The sequence below is a fragment of the Amblyraja radiata genome, chromosome 17 (assembly GCF_010909765.2).
Source record: "Amblyraja radiata isolate CabotCenter1 chromosome 17, sAmbRad1.1.pri, whole genome shotgun sequence".
Classification (NCBI taxonomy): domain Eukaryota; kingdom Metazoa; phylum Chordata; class Chondrichthyes; order Rajiformes; family Rajidae; genus Amblyraja; species Amblyraja radiata.
In genome coordinates, this window is record NC_045972.1 from 33,451,674 (window position 1) to 33,472,503 (window position 20,830).

Genomic DNA, 20,830 nt, shown 5'->3' on the forward strand with positions numbered 1-20,830 from the left:
TTGGCATCACAAGTTGTCAAGTGCTCAAATCTCCAAGAATGCAACAATTTTAAATTAGCAGTCATACTGTAAAGAATTCCATTTTTTGTCTCTAAAGTCTTTTATGGTCTTGGACGTATTTCTCCTTTTCTTTGATAATTGATTCTATTTCTAACAATCCAAGCTTTTACTTTAATAAACACGCATCGTCTTTTGTTTGTTAATGTGGTCCCGTTCTCTTCAGTAATCGGGTTTTGTAATGCACATTTGGCCCTTGAATACCTTTGCGCGAAAGTTGCTGTTGCAAATATCTGCGAATGTAACAGATTAATACTTGGGAGCAAGGAGCTAGTTAATTCCTGACTTTTAACAATGGAAAGAGGTTATAACATTTTTGTTTATCGTCACATATGGTACCACGGAGAAAGGTAGAAGAGGAATGCACTATATATTGTATGCGAAAAAGAATGCAATCAAAGATTCAGTTGACTATGGGTTTCCCTTTCTAAATTCCTTGTGTGAAGAATTAGACGATCTGAACCTATAGCGAAAAACTCTCAATGGTACGCCGTCCAATTGCCATCTAGTGGATGATCAAATCCTTATCAACAACATCACTTGCTGTAATGTATCTTATTTAAATGCTGCAATTGAGCCTTGGAGTTTTTGTCTGAAATGAAAGAAATTCGCAGCGGGACTAACTCAAAGGTCATCACACCCTCCTGCATTCAAGGTGGGATCATCTGTGACAGAAATATACGAGGCTGAATAGTTGACAGCTCTGTCATCTTATGCTCCGGTAGGACAAAGTCTCAATTTGAGAATGAGGTAGAGGTAAATGGATTTCAATGTGTGTTGTCCAAACGCGGTGCACCTACAATGGCTGGGAGAGAAATCATTTTGGCGTAGGAAATCGAAGAAAACATATTTTCTAGATCGTACTCGCTGAAACATAAATATACTCAAAATGCATCACGATGCCTTAGTCATGTGATTTACGGCGTTGGTGTCACACGCTTCAGGCATTCTATGAAAACCTATTTCTTATGCAAACCCTTCTCTTTTGCAGTATGCCGGTGAAAGCAATGGTTCGGTACATGGGTCTTCTTGCTTTGCTTTGTCAAGGTATGCTTAGTTTCTGTACCGATTTCGCTAAGCAAATCATATTTGACAATATTTTACACTAGTATGCCACAGTAAATTAAATTTACAACGTTTCTACAATTGGTTAACCATTATTTCCTAATTGGTTTGTATTTGTGTATCTATTGGCTCTTTTTCTTGGTGCTGTATGTACAAATGTTTTCATCATATTTACATATTTCTGCCACCGACAAAAGCAACATCGAGCAAAGTGGAACAATTCCCCGCAATCCTGAGGGTCTCCAGGGGCAGAAGTGATTCCATGTACTGCAAATTTCCGATATTAAAAGAAACCGCTGACGTTTCTTGGTGGAGAGGTGACGAGAAGACATTTATGGAAGCGAACAGCAGAAAACAATTCAAAGTAGACAAGGGAAGCAGTACATTTACTTTGCTGAATGTGAGTGTCGCAGACCTCGGGATGTATTACTGTCGAGTGAAATATCAACTGAAACTTATCGGCAATGGAACTGGCTCCCAGCTAATTGTGTTAAGTAAGTGTCTTTGTTACGGGTAGTGGCATATGTTCATCTGTTGGAATGTAAGTAAGTAAATACGTTTTATTTATATAGCACGTTTTAAATCAATTCGCGTTGAAAACAACGTGCTTTACATAAAATATATAATTACGTTTACACAACACATTATAGAATTCAACACAAACGTTCCCCCACAACAGAATCAAAATGTTCCACTGTGGGGAAAGGCACCAGAAAATTTAGTCCTCTTCCTCTTTGACCACCCGAGGTCGGGGCCCATTTGTAACTAAAGCTTGCTGGTGGAGGAAATATTAATCTTATCTAGTTCTATATATTTTTACTGGTTACTTCCGAGGTGAAAATCTGGTTTAAAGGGAACATACTGAAAAATATTCCATCCGTCGGTCAATATACGTTCAGCGAGAGTTCTGTTATAGTTTTGTTTTATATACTCCGTGTTATGTTAAAAAGTCATACTGACGCTACCCTGGTTATTGCTCTTGTAGTTTGGCAGGTCACATTATATTTGGACCTCCAGCTTTTCAAATACCCAACCAAATTCACGTTACTCCGAATTTCCAGAAAGTTGCAAATTTCCCACCCGACAAACCTTCCCGTCAACTAAAAACGGAGGAGAAATAGTTCTCACAGTTTTGAGGTGGATAATTTTGTTTACACTTTCACAGTCTCCAGGAAAGTTCATGGAATGAAAAAAGAAAAAAAAGAACTACAACTGAAATTCTGCGATATTATTTCTTATTTAAAATAGATCCATGGTCTTATCATCGTATAGAATAGAGCTTTGCTTGGTAAACATTTATATGGCACAGGGAGTAAAAGGTGATATCGCTTTATTAATTAATAATGATAGTACAATAAGATGTTATTACATCAATGAAGGAAAGTAAATATGCTTAAGGTGATTATGCAATGAATTGACAAAAAAAATATTACTGACAGTGGCTCCAGCACAAATGGAACCATGTTCGTTGATGTTTTGTTAATAAAATATATGAAATGAGAAACAGTTTTTTTCGGTTTATCCTTGCGTGTTTTTCGAGAAAATCAATGGTTGTCGCGGATGTACCTCTGCCATTCAGTGCAGTCCATTTTCTGTAACTACCATATGCACATAAGAAAGAGCAAATGTTCAGAAGAAATGCGTGATTTTCAATTCAACATAAAGCACTGTCACGGAATCTTACCAAGCAATACATATCACATTATTTCATAATAATCGCGCGAACCCCGCGAGGCAGCAGTACTACAGTTCACTCCATTCATGCTTTGTTTCAATTACACTACTTACCTTGATATCCTCCGTAAAATAATTTATAACAAAATTATAAACTCAACAAACAACCACACGGATAACAGGAGGCAGCAGCAACTGTTCAGCGACAATTATGTTCATTGAAATAAAATATATTTTGCAGTTTCACGCTTTTTTTAAAATTGTTCCAGCTCCCCCAACTCCATTGAAAATTGTTGCTATTGAAGGAAGTGCACCGCATTTGCCGCAACTCGTGTGTAAAACGGCTGCGTTTTATCCAGAGAAATTAGAAGTCATCTGGCAAAGAAACAACGTGGAAATTTTGACCGGCATTGAAACCGTGAGAAACAGAACAGCGGATGGACTTTATGAGGCTTCTAGTTTTTTGCACGATACGCAGCCTGCTCCAGGCAAAACTGTTTACACATGCCTGGTATCACACGTATCTCTTACAGTCCCTGCCAGTTTCAGCTACATTGTCGAGCAAGGTAAGCCGGGAGGCATTTAACGCAGACCCCAGCCTGCCGAGAAATACAATCCGAACAAGTCAAGTCAAGTCACATTTATTTATCTAGCACATTTAAAAAACAACTCTCGTTTGCCAAAGTGCTTTACATTTGTTATAAGAATAGTATAAATAAACAAACTACATAATATATACATATAGCCCTCGCTCAGTGGAAAGACTTGGGAGTATAGATACGTTTTATGCCTTGACTTAAAGGAGTTGATGGAGGGGGGGTAATTGTTCCACAGTCTAGGAGCTGCAACCGCAAAGGCGCGATCGCCCCTAAACTTATGCCTACACCGCGGGATATTCAGCAACCCCAAGTCGGCCGATCAGAGGGACCTGGAGGCGGAGTGGTGGGTGAGAAGACTTTTAATGTAGGAGGGGCAAGCCCATTGAGGGCTTTGTAGACATAGAGGAGGGTCTTGAAATGTATACGGAATCGCACAGGGAGCCAATGGAGAGAGGCCAGGATCGGGGTGATGTGGTCCCTTTTTCGGCTACTCGTCAGGAGTCTCGCTGCGGCGTTTTGGACCAGTTGCAGGCGGGACAGGGAAGATTGGCAGATGCCAGTGTAAAGGGAGTTGCAGTAATCTAGACGGGAGGAGATAAATGTGTGGATGATCTTTTCGAGGTCATCAAAGTGGAGGAATTGTTTTATTTTAGCTATCGTCCGAAGTTGAAAGAAGCTAGCTTTTACCACGGCATTGGCTTGTTTGTCAAATTTCAGTGCTGAGTCAAATATCACGCCGAGGTTTTTGACTGAGGTTTGAGTAGTTTGGTAAGGCTTCCAAGACTGCCTGCTATCATTTTGATTGAGTCGGAGGGGCCGAGAAGGATTACCTCAGACTTACTCTCATTTAGTTGGAGGAAGTTCTGGGCCATCCAGCACTTTATATCCTCGAGGCTGCGGGTGAGGTTAAGCAGATTTGATTGGTTTTTGTGCTTCAGGGGGAGATAGAGTGTGTATCGTCTGCGAACAAGGGTCTAGAACCGATTCCTTTACCCCAGAGATGTTGCCGGTCCCGCTGAGTTACTCCAGCTTTTTTGTGTCTATTTTCTAATACAATTAGATAGTTGTGCAAACACAATAATCCAGTTCCTTTTCATATTTACTGGAACCTGTGGCGGCGGGTCCAGGGTGTCAGATCCAGAATATAAAATGCATTCTGACTTTGTAAACTGTTGCAAACTACCGGGCGTAGTTTTGTAAAATGAAAATTAACACTCATTTTAACCTAATAACCAAACCTCAGCAAAGTGCCGCCGTATAATGGGATCTGTTCTATAAATTCGTCATTACAGTACAATGCGTGCCATGTGGCAGTCATAAAATCTTTGTGCGGAAATTATTGAACGATTGCTGTGCCTTCTTGTCTACCGGTCCCTGTGTATGTATTTATGCTTCACTGTTCTCATTTTTCGCCCATATCCAGAAACCCCAGAAACCACGGACAAAACTCTAATTCTCGGATGTGTCGTGGGCGGACTGTCATTTGTAGTTCTGCTTATAATTTTGACAAGATTCGCATTAAAGGCACAACGGCGTAAGAACCTTGCATAACTTTCCATTTCATACACCCGTTGATAGAAAAGCGGTTGGTGCATGCTGGGAAGTATTGAAACGAGAATCCAAAGCAATACTAGTTATTAGTTGTAAGTTAAAATACAATAATTTCCCCTGCCCTTTCGAACTGTTGATTTGCTTTAACGTCAACATTTGAAGCATGAGTTATTTGGTCTAGACCTTCGCTTCCCCCGGTTGTGCAGATCTAACGCGGATGGTATATATGAAGGTAATGCACAACACACTACACTGTGGCGGTGGTACTCCGATACGTATACGGGATTGTCGCTGCCTTCAAGGGCAGTAGATGTGATTATAATCTAACGCGTAACTTACATTTTCCTGACATTAAAATGTTATTCCAGATTTCTTTTTTTTCATGTAGGTATTAATGCAAACTCCGTGGAAGCAAGTCATAGCGTAGAACCGGTAGGTGAAGCTATTCTTCTTGTTTTCAAGAGGGGTGGATGAGTACAGAAATTATACGATTAGAAGAGAAAATATCTGTTTCATTCCATATGATTTTAGAACATTGCAGCGCAGAAGGAAACCATTTTGCCTGTCGCCTCTAACATTGGAAGGGCGCAGCGAGTAAACCTGCAGTCTCATAGTTCCGTCCTGAACGGGTTCAATCCTAATCTCCAACGGTACTGTGGGTGATTTGCATCTTATTCTTGTGTGCTTTTCCGCCGGATGCTTTACTGCCCTTGTGCCCCAAAGTGATGCGGATTGTTCGGTTACTTCGCTACTATCAATTGCGACCTAAGAATGAAAGTACATGTAAGTGCATCAGGGCAAGCGATAAACTCGTCCCACTACCAGGTGCTCAAGTAGGCCAGGTTGCCTGGGGGGTGAGCACTGCTATCGCTGCATGAAATCTATAGGGATGCCGGAAACGGCAACAACAGAGACTAGATAAGATGGCGGGAAGTGAGAAACGGATCGCATTTGGAGGAGAGATTCTTTAAATGAATCGCAAGCTACAAAATTAATAAACAAGTTGAACACTGGCACTTTGAATCCTCTCGGGAATGACATTCTGAGAAATATAATTGAATGCAGTTCAAATGGTATCGTGCCCTGTTTTTGCATTCATTCTATATGTTTATGTGTCAGACACTCTTTAAAGAACTACATCAGACACTCTGCTAACTGTGTTGAATATCACGTTCTAATAGGTTCGGCAAGCGTCAAGTGAAGATGCCTCTGCCTACGCAACACTAAACTTGAGTGAGGGCAAAAAAATTACCAAATATCGACGAAAGGAAGAGCGTGTTGTCTATGCCGAGGTAAGGGCACAGTATTTGCACGAAAATAATTCCAAGGAAATATCAGATTAAAGGAAATTATTTCTGTTGATTATGAAGTAACGTGAACATAATGTTGACCTTGTCCGACTGTGGAAAAACCGCAATGGCGAATTTCCAATTGTAACGTTGAAACCAGATAGAGCCGAAGAACACATTCAGCTGCACGACGCCATCCCAATGCAAAATTACCTTTATCTCTGTTCCCGGGTTTAATGTGGAATGCTGTCCGCAATTAATGGGAAATTAAGAAACAGACAAGACGAGGAACATGCTTTTCCACCCAGCGGGCATATCCAGCGCCACGAAATATGAGAAATTCGGACAATGACAGGAGGAACAGAGTGAAATTTGAATTCAGGAAATCCACCTGGGACATAGGGACAGGTGACAGGATGGCTCTGGACCTCAGAGAGGTTTATTATATTATTTACAGAGTACTATGTTTTATTCTGTTGTGCTGCTGCAAGTAAGAATTTCAGAGTTCTATCGGGGACATATGACAAGCACTCTTGACAGTGTTTCCCTATTAACTAACGAAGATCACACAGTGAGAGAGATATTATGGCTTCTCCTCGGATATCCAGCCACAAGGTAAAACACATTCTGGCCGTATGTGTGATGTTTGAACGTTATTTGTTACATCCTCGCGGGGTTCCCGAGGTGCTCCGAATTCTTCGCACATCCCGAATCACGTGAGGGGTGGTAGGCTAATTAGACATTTAAAATGTCCCGTGCTTAGGCAAGTGGTATAACCTAGGAGTGAGCGAAGTGTTGATGGCAATGTGGAGAGAATAAAATTGAAAATGTTTCATGAATATTTGTGTTACACTGTTCGCTAGAGCAAGAAAGGCTCCGCAGAAGACTGGATAAATCATATGAACATAAACTCTTATACGTTATCTGCAATCTAGAAATGATCATTGTTAGCTATATTCCAATCGTATTGGAAAATCGATTGCTTTCCTAAGTCATTGTACGATGGGTTAACAGGCAATATTGAATTTATTTCACAGACCAAACGAGGCGGAGATGACAAGCTGACTTACGCCTCCCTGCAGCTTTCCAACTCCAAGGAAACATCGCTATCTAAGCACAATGACAAATACTCAGAGTACGCGGGTGTAAAGGTTTCAAGGAAAGCGAGAAGTTGAGAAGCGAAAGGCTATTCCCTGGATTAAGATTTTTTTCCCCACGGTCTGCACATCAAGGAGCAATGGTCACAATAAAACGCACGCGCAAAGACAGTCCTCGCTTTCACTTTGCATATTGTGATTAGTTGTCGGAAATTGTTGTTGACCCTCTAAATGGTCCGTGTTTTGATGCGGAAAGCGGAGCAAGCGGTTTAAACCCGATTTTTTTAAGTAAACATGTGCGCTTGCTTATATATGTCATTTTATTAAATAAAAAAGTTTGCACGTGGCAAGATATCAGTAAAGCATCGCAATGTCCTCTAGTGATAACTTTTTTTCACGAAGGATGTCTCAAAGTTAATGACACGTTATGCAATTGTTTAAATAGTAGGGATCGCCGGAGGAAGGAGATGGCAGCCTTGTCGACAGTCTGTTCGTTTTTTCATCCTTTTTGTTATTTTTAGCGTTTGTTTAAAGTTTGTTTTAATGTTCTTCTGTTTGTTTTATGTGGGAGGGGGTGGGGGGAACTTGTTTTTCAGGTTCTTACTTTCCCGGAGAGGTGACCAAGTTTCGGATCACATTCTCCGGGCTCTGTGGCCTACCATCGATGGAGTTGAAAAGCCGCCTCGGACTGTCGTGAACCCCACCGCGGGGCGCGGACTTGCCATCGGAGCGGATCCTTGCCTGGGATCGCTCCCACCGCGGCCTGCGGACTTACCATCAAGGGCTCGCAGTCTCGGGAGAGGCTAGTCGGGAGCTCCAACTCCGCAGAAGGTTCGTCCAGCCCCGACGCGAGGTTCGATCGCCCGGCGCGGGGGAGGTGACATCCCCCCGATGCGGGAGCTGAACGCCTCGATACGGAGGGCCCGAACGCTGCCGGTTACGGGAGTCAAGACCGCCCAGTCAACGGGGGGGGGGGGGGGGGGGGGGGGGGGGGCTCGAGGCCCCCGACCAAGGAAGACCAAAAAGGGAAGGACTTTAACTTTATTTCGCCTTCCATCACAGTGAGGAATGTGTAGGAGTCACTGTGTTGGATGTTTATGTTAAAATGTGTTTTTTGAGTCTGTTGCTTTTTTAAAAACTTGTATGACTGACCTGGCCCTGAAATTTCACTACACCAATTGGTGTTTGTGACAATAAATGAACCTTATGAACTTTATGACCCTTATGAAATATATTGTTGTTTAATCAAAGCGGTTGTCAATCAGTCCTTGGCTTGACGAATGATTCAAACGGCGCATTGAAACGTTCGTCTTTCAAATTCGAAGTTCTATAAGTTCTATCTTAAGTATTTACCTGCCCTTTCCCTCGATTATATTAACGTTGATATAACATGTTTCGGTTTAGGTTTAGGTTTTGTTAAGCTTTATTATTCTCATGTGTGCCGAGGTACAGTGAAAAGCTTTATTTTGCAATTTATCCAATGAGATTAGCTTAGAGACAGGCCGCATTCCCTCAGTCTCCAAAAAAGGCGGGAAATCGATTCATGGCCTGAATAAATGGCCTGAAACCCATTAATTCCTTCTCTCCAGAGATGTTATCTGACCCGCTGAGTTACTCCAGCATTTTATGTCTCCCTCCTAAAAAGGCCTAGGTGTGTCAACTTGACTGTCGCGTCAACATGGTTGGTTCACTAAATGAACCTGTCTGCACATTATATATATTTCCCCATTGCCTGGTGTTCATGTACATGTCTAAATGCCCTTTAAATGTTGCCATCGTATCTGCTTTTGCCTTCTCTCCTTCCTATAAATGTATAGGGAGGTTGCACGGCAGTCGAGGTCACGACCCGTGACCCGTACTGTTGCCACGCAACGCCTTCTGGAGTACAAGCGGTGAACGTCAGGTAAGCACTTACTGTGGCTGCCAATACAGCGGGCCCTTCTGTCCCTGTATCCGGACTCCTCGCTGACTGGTTCCACACTCGCGGACCCCCGGGCCGTCTATCCCCGCGGCCGGGTGTAATGGGGGGTGGGGGGGGGGGGTGGATGGAGGGGAGGGGTGCAGATGCCGGTGCAGTGTGGTCAGTGACTCTGGGTGGGCGGAGGGACCAGAATGTCCCCAACTCCGCTGCAGCTGATGGGGACATTGCCGTGTGCTCGGGGGGGGGGGGGGGGGCGGGTGGCGGGGGGGGGGGGGGGGTAGTCGGGGATGTGGGGGTGGTCGCGGGGGGCTGGGGATGGCCGGGGGGTAGGGGATAGTCGGGGCGGTTGGTGGGGGGGGGGGGGTGGTGGGAGGGGGGCCGGGGTGCCGGTGGTGGGAGGGCGGGGGGGGGGGGGGGGGGATCGGGGTGCAGGTGCCGATGCTGCGCGGTCAGTGACGCTGGGTGGGCGGAAGGACTAGACTCTCCCGAACTCTGTTGCAGCTGACGGGGACGTTGCCGGGTGGGCGGGGGGTGGGGGTGATCGGGGGTGGTCGGGGGGTGTGGGCGGTGATCGGGGGGTCGGTGGGGGGGAGGGGGGTGGTGGTGGGCGGGGGGTGGGAGCGGTGGTGGTGGCCGGGGGGATGGGGGGGGGTGGACGGAAGCACCAGACTGGCCCCAACTCTGCTGCAGCTGTCGGGGACGTTTCCGGATTTTCGCTCCAGTGTGTCCGTACCCGGAGCCGCGGGCCCGCTCCATCCGGCCCCATGTGTGGGCGTTGCCGACCCACAGCCCGTGACGGTGCGGCCGCACAGGGGGAGGGTGGGCCGAGGGCGGCCGTGGCCAGACAGCGCTAACCTCAGGCGGAGATTGGGAGCTCATTCGGCCGCTTACCCTTGGTGCTCGGATTCTGATACTGAGCAAAGATACTGGAGCATATGGTTCAGAGCGTTCAGTCACCTTTCACTTATTTACAGCGCAAAAATTGACCATTTCTGCGGTTTTTAACAGGTAAGAAAGTATTCGTTTCGTGTGTTGATAGTGTATGCAGGACGCTGCCATGTCCTCCAAAAGGATTGAGGTGCTCCGCGCGTCTCGCCCTTTGATCCGATGGCCTAATGCAACCCCCCTATTGGCTTATCTCATTACTACCCAATATTGGTAGACACAAAATGCTGCAGTAATTTAGTTGGACAGGGAAAGTTTCGAGTGGAGACCATTCTTCAGATTGAGAGGCGGGGAGAGCGAGGTGTGAAAATGACAGACCCAACTTGAGTAGGGCCTCACTCTGACAGTGGAGGAGGACCAGCAGTGAAAGATCAGTATGGGAATGGGAGGGAGACTTTAAAGTGCTTGGCAATTGGGAGATCGCGTAGGCCTAGGCGGATTAAGCGAAGGTGTTCAGCGAAACGATCGCCGAGCACGCGCTTGGACTCGCCATTATATACTAGTCCACACCTGGAGCAGCGGGTACAACAGATGAGATGGGAGGAAATGCACGTGAACCTGCACTGTGGAGGGAACGGTCTCTGTGGAAAGCGGAAAAGAGTGAAGATGAGAAGTGGTTAATAGTGGGATCCCGTTGAATGTGCCGACAATGTCGGAGGTTTATATGCTGCACCGACGCTGGTGGGGTGAAAGGTGAAGACTAGGGGGACGTGGAACAAGAACGGAGCTGCGAGATACCGAGGAGACCCATGTGAGGGCCTCATCTATGATGGAAGAGTGGAACCTCGGTTCCCTAAAGATGAGGGGCTCCCACAGCTGTCTAGACTACTCTTCTCCCCACCCTGCCTCCTGCAAAGACTCTATACCCTACTACCAATTCCACCATCTATGCCGCATTAGTGCCTAAAATGAGGCGCTCCAAACCAGGACATCTGAGATGTTCTCACCACTCCACCGTTAGAAATCTAATGAGCACAATTGATTGAAGATGTCACAACGATACCTGTACTAATCGGTCTCTATGAACCTAAACATAAATATATTAGTTTAATGAAAGACGATGAATGTTAAGACTGCTGCATGCTCTGATTGACAGGGACATGGCGAACCACCGCATCAGCATGAGGCTTTCTCTCCACGCCAGATGGGCCTCAAGGCATCATTGGGCAAGGCTAGAAGGGTGGAGGGGTCTGTTTCCTAATTAGCACAACTTAGTGCTTGGGCTCAGGGGTCCTGTCAAGCTCCTGCTTCCCTGACTGGGATTATTTTACCGTGAACCTTCGTGAATTCTACCTGCCTCCGGATATCCGATTGACTATCCTGTTAGCTGACTGCATCCCACCACATGCTAATGCTAATCTTGCACTCATGGAACTACACACATTCACCGATAGCCTTGAAAGGAAGTGCCCTAAGGCCTTGTTCTTAATGCCCAGGAACTTCAATCAGGGCAACCTTAAGAGCCTGCTACTAAAATGCTATCAGTGCATTTCCTGACCAACCTGAGATCCAATCACCTTCGACCATTGGTACACAACCATCAAAGATAATCCGTGCTTCATTCTGCACTGAACCTTGGAAAATCCAACCAACTGGTTGTGGTTCTGCCCCCGACCTACAAGCCGAAGTTGACACCAGGCGATCCAGAACAGATGTCCTGCAATGCTGGTCTGAAGAAGCAGGTGCGATTCTTAACGACTATTTTGAGTCTGTGGACTGGCCCATATTCAAGGGGTCAAGGGAGTCATGGATCAATTGTCATAAGAATCAACAAGGGAACGATTACATTATTACTTGCAGCTGTGTAACAGACCTCAATGAAGACTTCAAGCACAATAAACATAGATAATATTGAATTAGTAAAATCTCAATAAACGAATCACTCCAATATCAGTACAAAAAGCGAGAAGCCCTTCATGCAACCAAAGACAGCCTGTAGTCCATAGCTGAGGTTGGTGTTGTGAAGTGTTCAATAGCTTGATTGCAGTTGGGAAGGATCCATTCTTGAACCAGGCAGTCACGGGTTTCAGACTTCTATTCATTCCTCCTGATGGTAGGAGTGAAATGAGAGCACGGCAGGGTACTGTGGGTCTTTTGCCATGATGGTTACCTCTTTGAGGCAATGCCTCCTGTAGATCCCTTTGAAGTGAGCAGGGCAGTACCCATGATACACCAGGCAATGTCCACCACTCATTGTGATCTCCTCACTTCCTGGGCATTACCAAATTTCGTTCTGCTCGAAAGGTCTGAATGACAATAAAGTTTCCAAGATTCCATGATTAGAGCAAACAGGCTATGATGCGACAAGTAAATATACTCTATGAGATACATGTGTAGAAGTTCAGGAGAGTATTCATACACATATTGAATGTTCTCAATCTTCTGAGGACGTAGAGGTACCCAACCTTTTTCGTCCCGTTTACCACTGGCAACTTTAATAGCACATAACAATGTTATTTCACTTATTTATGAACAACTAATGATGAACAGATACCGAAATACCAGAACCAAACACAGTCAGTCAAATAGAAAAATTATGTACAAATCCAGAATCAACAAATGTACCCCTTGGGTAGGCGAAATTTACCCCCTGGTGTAAATTGACCCCAGATTTGGAACCCTTGAACTACGACACCAGCAAAGACATTTAGAATGTCAAGAGGAAATTGACCATGCCAGATTCCTAGGGCAATGGCATAGACATCCGTGGATTGTGTGAAGGCTTGCGTGTTATGATATGTTACAAGGCGAAGTTCACCAGTATTGCTGGCAATCACGGATCCCTCACCAATCAGCTCAATGCATTTTATGCTCACTTTGAACAGCAGGTCGATAGAAAACCTATTTGTTGAACAAATGGGTGCAATAAATGTTACTTCTCCCTCTTTGATTGTGTTGCCTTCGGCTGAGTTTACAACCTCTAATGATTATTTTAACTCAACCGGTTATTCCGTGGAACGTAAAAATTAAGATCAATCTATTTATTGGCTCACTACTTAAATTCCCTATGTTACCCATTTTTCCCATCATGCTTTCCCAATATGTGAGCTCTTCGGTTAAACACATTACAATTTACTAATTTTCCTTATAAATTTCAAATCTTCCTACATCGGAGTCCAATTAAAATTTGAAGGATAGTGTATTTATTAATTATCATAGCGAGAGGTTCAACAGAGACAAATCGACATCCCAGTGATGTGCCTGGCATTTTATGCTCACTCATCCACATGCAAGCTCCCGGGCCACTTCCTCGCTTGCATAATTCAGTAATTTCAGTTTAGAAATCTTCAGTTCTGCCTCGACCAACTAAATCTACTATTTTTTTCAAGTCTATGCAGTTTGAACGGGCTCTTTTTAACAAATATTTACTACGTGTCGCACAGCAGTTGGATGCCAATTAATATCTTCGTCACGTTGGCTTCATTTACAAGCATGGTATCAGTTCTTAGATTCAACCTGTTTGTGCATTGCACAAAATTAACGTCATCTTATTACCCACCATGCAAGAATTTATAATATAACGTCAAACGCAGACGGTTAAAAAAACATTTCTCGACCTAGTTTATACAATTAGGTGGAGAGAAAGGAGACAACGTGTTCATCCAAATATGGAGAAGGCCTTCATTTGGTTTCAGCTCCACCAACTTCCTTAAAATTTGTTCCGGTTGAAGGATTTCTCCTCCTCGTAACCTCGTGTGTAAAACGTCTGCCCTTTATCCAGAGAGCTTTGAAATTGCATGGCGAATAAATGAGATGGAGATTCTAACCGGAAAAAACACCGTGGAAAGCACGGCCGGACCTTTTTATGTTTGCAGCTATTTGGAAATATCGCCGCCTGCCGGGGACAACGATGACTACACCTGTATTGTGTCGTATGGTTTCTGCTACATCGACAAGCCAAGTAATAGTTTTAGTGTTTACAAGTGTAGCGCGGGGATGGGGGGGGGGGGGGGGATATAGTTTTCAGACTTATGTTGCTTCACTACTAGCCATTGGCTAGGACACTCTTGAAATATTATGTTTGGTTCTGCTCACAACACTATTAAAATGTTTTGGTCGCGCTAGAACAGTAGAGAAGATATTTGTTCGCGGTTTAAGATTGATGCAAAAAGTTGGTGTAACTCAGCGGGACAGACAGCATCTCTGGAGAGAAGGAATGGGTGACGTTTCGGGTCGAGACCCTTCTTCAGACTCAGTGTGTTTATCTTCGGTTTAAACCAGCGTCTGCATTTCCTTCCTACACGTTTGTTCACCTCTTGCCTGGAATGGGGGACTATAGATACAAGAAGACGTTGGATGGGCTGGGGTTGATCAAACTGAAACATAGGCGGTTGCATGGTGACCTTAACGAGGTTTATGAAATTATGACCCTCATAAACAGGGAAGATAGTCACAGTCTTTATTCAAAGGGGTGGAGGGGTCTAAAACTAGAAGAGATATATATAAAGGGAAGAGGGAAATATTTAAAGGATGCCTTCGAGGGAGGTTTTCATGCAGAGGGTGGTGAATATATGGAACAATCTGCCAGAGAAGGTGTCAAAGGTAGATATAATCACAGTTTTAAACGAATTTAGGAAGACACACGAATATAAAATGAATAAAAGGATAAGGACAGGAAAATGGTATGAATGTAGATAGGTATCTCGGTCTCCATGGGTTAGTCGGGCCCAATGTTTGTTTGTTTGATGCTGCACGTCTCCATTTTTCCTTCAGTGAATGTGTTTGTAGCTCGAGCAAATGGAAAGCCTCAAACAGCAGAGAATAGAATTGCACTCGCGAGCCTGCTGATGAGATCGTGGAAACACTCTGTGGTTAAAAGTCATGTTGCGCTGCGCTCAGACAATCTATTTGCAGAATGCTCGCCATAACGTTCGATGCTTAACTTGGCCATTAAAAATGTAATTTGAGCAATTTATTTGAAAGTCTGTTTCTTTGAGGCAATTGTATGTAAAGTTGCTCTGCAAAGTCTGTGCTTCCATTTCACGACATGTCATAGAAACAGACCCATCTCAATGTCAGCAAGACAAAGGGGATAGTGATCGACTTCAGGAAGCGAAGCGGTTTACATACCCCAGTTTGCATTGGCGGTGCCGAAGTAGAGATCGTTAAAAAATTCCAATTCCTAGGAGTCAATATTACCAACGACATCTCCTGGACCACGCATATTGCAGCAACGACCAAGAAGGCACACCCAACGCCTCTAATTCCTTAGACGGCTAAGGAAGTTTGGCAGGTCCCCGACAACTCTCACCAACCTCTTCAGATGCACCGTAGAAAGTATTTTATCAAGAAGCATCACAGCTCGGTGTGGGAACAAGCTCCATCCAATACGGCAAGAAATTGCAGAGAATTGTGGACACAGCCCGGACCATAACACAGGCCAGTCTCCCTTCTATTGTCTCAAATTATAGCCCACGCTGCTTCCTCGAGGCCAGCAGCATAATCTAGGCCGAGTCGCACCCTGGCCACTCTCTCTTCTTCCCTCTCTCATCAGGCAAAATGTATAGAAGTGTAAAAACGCACACCGCCAGATTCAGGACAGTTTCTTCCCAGCTGTTATCAGACAACTGAATCATCCTGCCATAACCTAAGAGCAGTGCTTTGATGACTATCGGACTATCTTTGATCGGACTTTGCTGGCTCAAAATTTACCTTGCACTAAACGCTATTCCCTTATCATGTATCACTGTAAATGGATCGATTGTAATCATTTATTGTCTTTCTGCTGACTGGTTAGCACGCACAAAAGCGTTTCACTGTACCTCGGTACACGTGAACATAAACTAAACTGGACTAAACTGAACTACACTGAACTGAACGGAACTTGCCAACACCGACCAACATGTCTCATCTACACTAATCCCACCAGCCTGTGTTTGGCCCATATCCCATTACACCTATCATATCAATGTACCTGTCTAAATGTTTCTTGAATGGCGCGATATTACCTGCATCGACTACCTCCTCCGGCAGCTCGTCCCATACACCCGCCACCCTTTGTGTGAAAAAGTTACCACGCGAGTTATTCCGTTTAGTTTAGTGTATTATTGCCATTTGTTCCGAGGTACAAATAAACCATTTTATTTGTATGCGATCCAGTCAAGGAAAGGACGATACATGAATACAATCAAGCCATCCACAGAGCACAGATAAAGGATACGCACCTCATTTAGTACAAGATAAAGCTGATAAAGTCCGATTTAAAATAGTTCAAAGGTATCCAATGAGGTAGATGAGAGGTTAGGACCAGGACCGCTCTCCAGCTGATGAGAGTATCGTTCAGTTGACCGATAACAGCTGGGAATATTATCCCTGAATCCGGGGGTATCCCTTTTCAGACATCTGTACCTCTTGCCTGGTGGAAGAGGGGAGAAGATGGAATGACCAGAGTGAGACTGGTCCTTGATTATGCTGGTGATCTTGCTAAGGTGATGTGAAGTGTGTGTGGAGTCAACGGGAGGGAGGTTGGTTTGTCTGATGGTTTGGTCTGCATCCACAACTCTCTGCAATTCCTTGTGGCCTTGGGTGGAGCTGTTTTTAAAGCAGTAGGTGATGCATGCTAAAACATGCTTTCTGGAGCACATGTTTAGAGGTTGTTGAGGGTTGCTGGGGACAAACCGAACTTCATTGGCTTTCCAAGGAAGTAGAGATATTGGTGCACTTTCTTCCCCATACCTTCGTTGTATGTGGCCCGGGACAAATTGCAGGTGATATTTATTCCTAGAAACTTGAAACTTTCAACCATCTCTATTTCGACGCCATCAACGTATAATGAGTGTGTGTACTGTTTTGCTTCGAGAGTTAAATCGCAATGCTCCTTGACTTGCTGACATTGGGGTGGAAGTTGTTGTCTTGGCATCAGGCGACAAGGTGCTTAGTCTTTTTTCTGCACTCCATAAGGTTTCACGAACTCCTTTCTGTACTCTGGAAAGAAAAAATAAGGGAATCAATTTTCGCAATATCAAATAATATTCGTTTTTAAATGTGTTAATCTGTCCCTGACAGTGTCGACTATTGGACCATTTATGCTTTCCCAGACTAGTTGTTATAAAATCGATGTCAGGAAAACAATTTTGTTCAACCTGACCTTCAAACATAATCGGATACATCATGGGGCCCTGGAAAAAAATGTCGACTATTTTCATCTGAAAGAGATAGAAACATAGAAACATAGAAAATAGGTGCAGGTGTAGGCCATTCGGCCCTTCGACCCTGCACCGCCATTCAATATGATCATGGCCGATCATTCAACTCAGTATCCCATCCCTGCCTTCTCTCCATACCCCCTGATCCCTTTAGCCACAAGGGCCACATCTAACTCCCTCTTAAATATAGCCAATGAACTGGCAGAGAATTCCACAGATTCACCACTCTCTGCGTAAAACATGATTTTCTCATCTCGGTCCTAAAATACTTCCTTCTTATCCTTAAAATGTGACCTCTAGTTCTGGACTTCCCCAACATCGGGAATAATCTTCCTGCATCTAGCCTGTCCAACCCCTTAAGAATTTTTGTAAGTTTCTATAAGATCCCCCTCAATCTTCTGAAATCTAGCGTGTACAAGCCGAGTCTATCCAGTCTTTCTTCATATGAAAGTCCTGCCATCCCAGGAATCAGTCTGGTGAACCTTCTCTGTACACCTTCTACGGTAAGAATGTATTTCCTCATATTAGGAGACCAAAACTGTACGCAATACTCCAGGTGTGGTCTCACCAAGACCTTGTACAACTGCACTAGAACCTCCCTGCTCCTATACTCAAATCCTATTGCTATGAATGCTAACATACCATTTGCTTTCTTCACTGCCTGCTGCACCTGCATGCCTACTTTCAATGACTGGTGTGCCATGACACCCAGGTCTCGTTGCATCTCCCCTTTTCCTAATCGACCACCATTCAGATAATAGTCTACTTTCCTGTTTTTGCCACCAAAGTGGATAACCTCACATTTAACCACATTATACTGCATCTGCCATGCATTTGCCCACTCACCCAACCTATCCAAGTCACCTTGCAGCCTTTTAGCATCCTCCTCACAGCTAACACTGACCCCCAGCTTTGTGTCAGATTATGTTATAATGCCTGACTTTTGGCGCTTCTCTACAATATGCCAGGTAATACACTGAAACTGATACATCATCGTCACATGCAAGAGAGCAAAACGTATAAAACACACGAAGACCTGCCAGCACTTAATTTCATGTCCGTATTTGAATACGTTTGATAATACGCTAAAGTCATTCAGATGATAAGGCAATTCAACCTAAAAATACATCTATAAATTGTTTCACTCTTGCCTGTGGCTTTCAAAGTTCGGACAGACTTAAAGGAATTGAGACTAGATATAGAGGAATAAATAAAAAGAGGTTACAATTGTAGTTAAAGACGAATCTCCAGGAATTCTTGATTTAAATCTTTTTATTTGAATTTCACAGCAATTTGCATACATACAATGATAACAGACAGTGACAGTCAAGGCATAATTGTGCAACAGTATGTAAGCGACCCTCAAAGCCCTTACCCTTACCCACCTTCAACCCACCCGAATCAGGTCGGAACCAAACGGCGACAAACAACACTCACATACGTACACATCCACACAAATATGGTAAGATAAACGAAACAAAAAGTACTATAAAAAGTACTATAAAAAAAAAAGTAAAAGAAAATGAAAAAAAAAAGGGGTCACTAATAACAGTAAATAAGTAAGTAATTGGAGGTGGGGGGGGGTTAAGGGGAGAGCAGCTGCAGTAGAGCAGAACAATGGTGGAGAGCACTCAGTCCTCTTCCGAGTCCGGGGACAAGTTGAGAGAGTTAACAAGTTCCAAGAAAGGGTTCCATGTATCTAGGAATGTCTTGGTAGAACCTTTGAGAGAGAACCTACGTTTTTCAAGCTTTAATCCAGCGGGCGTGTGTCTGGGGACAGGTGAGCCTCCCGTTAAGCAAGATCAGTCTCCGGGCTAACAAGGTTGTAAAAGCTAGAACCCGTTTCACCGCAACAGAGAGGTTGGTGTTGGGAGGGGTACCGAAAATGGCTGACAGTGGGTTTGGAGGAATAGTCTGGCCGTAGGCTCTGCTTATCAAGTCGAAAACACTCCTCCAAAAGGCTGCTAGCTTAGGGCAAGACCAAAACATATGGCTATGGTTGGCAGGAGATTGATTACATCTGTTGCAGGTGTCCCTAACAGCGGGGTAAATTCTAGATAATCTTGCATTTGTGTAGTGGACTTTGTGAAGGACTTTGCATTGGATTAGGCCATGACGGGCACATATGGAGGAAGAATGGATCAAATCCAACGCAGAGTCCCATTGCTGGTCTGTTAGTTTCGTATTCAGCTTACCCTCCCACGCAGCTTTTATTGAGGTATGAGGTTTCAATATAACCGACCCTAACAAGTTATACAAAACAGAGATGCATTTCTTCCGGTTGGGATCTTGAGCTAAGATGGTATCGGTCAGGGTTTCAGGGGGGCGATTTGGGAAATGGGGGAATGTCTTCTTCACAAAATCCCTAATCTGGAAAAAACGAAAAAGGTGGGAGTTTGGAAGGCTATAGTTGGACGAGAGCTCCGCAAAGGACGAAAAGATGCCATCCTTGTATAGGTTTTTGATACTACTGATACCGTTGCTGTGCCAGGTTTTGAATGCGTGGTCTGTACTTGAAGGTTTAAAGATGTGATTTTTAAGCAGTGGGGTCAAGATGGAAGGGCCTTGTAAACCGAAGTTTTTCCTGAGTTGACTCCATATCTTGAGCGAGAGGGACGCAATTGGGCCTGCACCCACAGATGTTATAGGAAGGGGGAGTTGGGAGCATAGGACAGACCGCAACGGGAGACGTGAACTCGCCTTTTCCATGTGTACCCAGGTCGGTAGGTGGTCGCAATCATCATTCATCCAATACAGGAGTTTTTGCAAGGTAGCTGCCCAATAGTATCGCCTAAAGTCAGGAAGTGCCAAACCGCCGTCACTCTTAGGAGACTGCAGTATCGCCTTTCGGATTCTAGCCGGTTTGCTAGCCCATAAAAATGTAGATATTGTCCTTTCTAATTTATCAAAAAAAGATTTAGTGATAAGTATAGGGACGTGCTGGAAAAGATACAGGAATTCAACTGGAATCTCCAGGAATTCAACGGATTTTTTAAATCTAAAGTCCCTCTCGGTCATTGACATGTTTCCGTTTTTCATAATTGATTCCCTTTCTAACGCTCCCAGCTTTTACTTTTATCAATTCGGATCATCTTTTGTTTGTTGAATTAATAATGGGTCTCGTGCCGATTCGTCCTTCTTTATAGTTTAGTTTAGAGATACATCGCGGAATCAGGCCCTTCGGCCCACCGAGTCCGCACCGACAGCGATCCCCGCACATTCGCATGTCCTACACACACTAGGATCAATTTACATTAATACCAAGCCAATTCACGTACAAACATATAGGTCTTTGGTGTGTGTTGCAGGAAACCGAAGATCTCGGAGAAAACCCACGCGGTAACGGAGAAAACGGACAGACAGCACCCATAGTCGGAATCGAGCCCGCGTCTCTGGCAGCAAGGAAGCAACTCTACCGCTGCGCCACCGTACCGCCCACTTCCTTTCAGTAATTCACTGCAGGTTTTTAATGCATAATTGGCCCTTT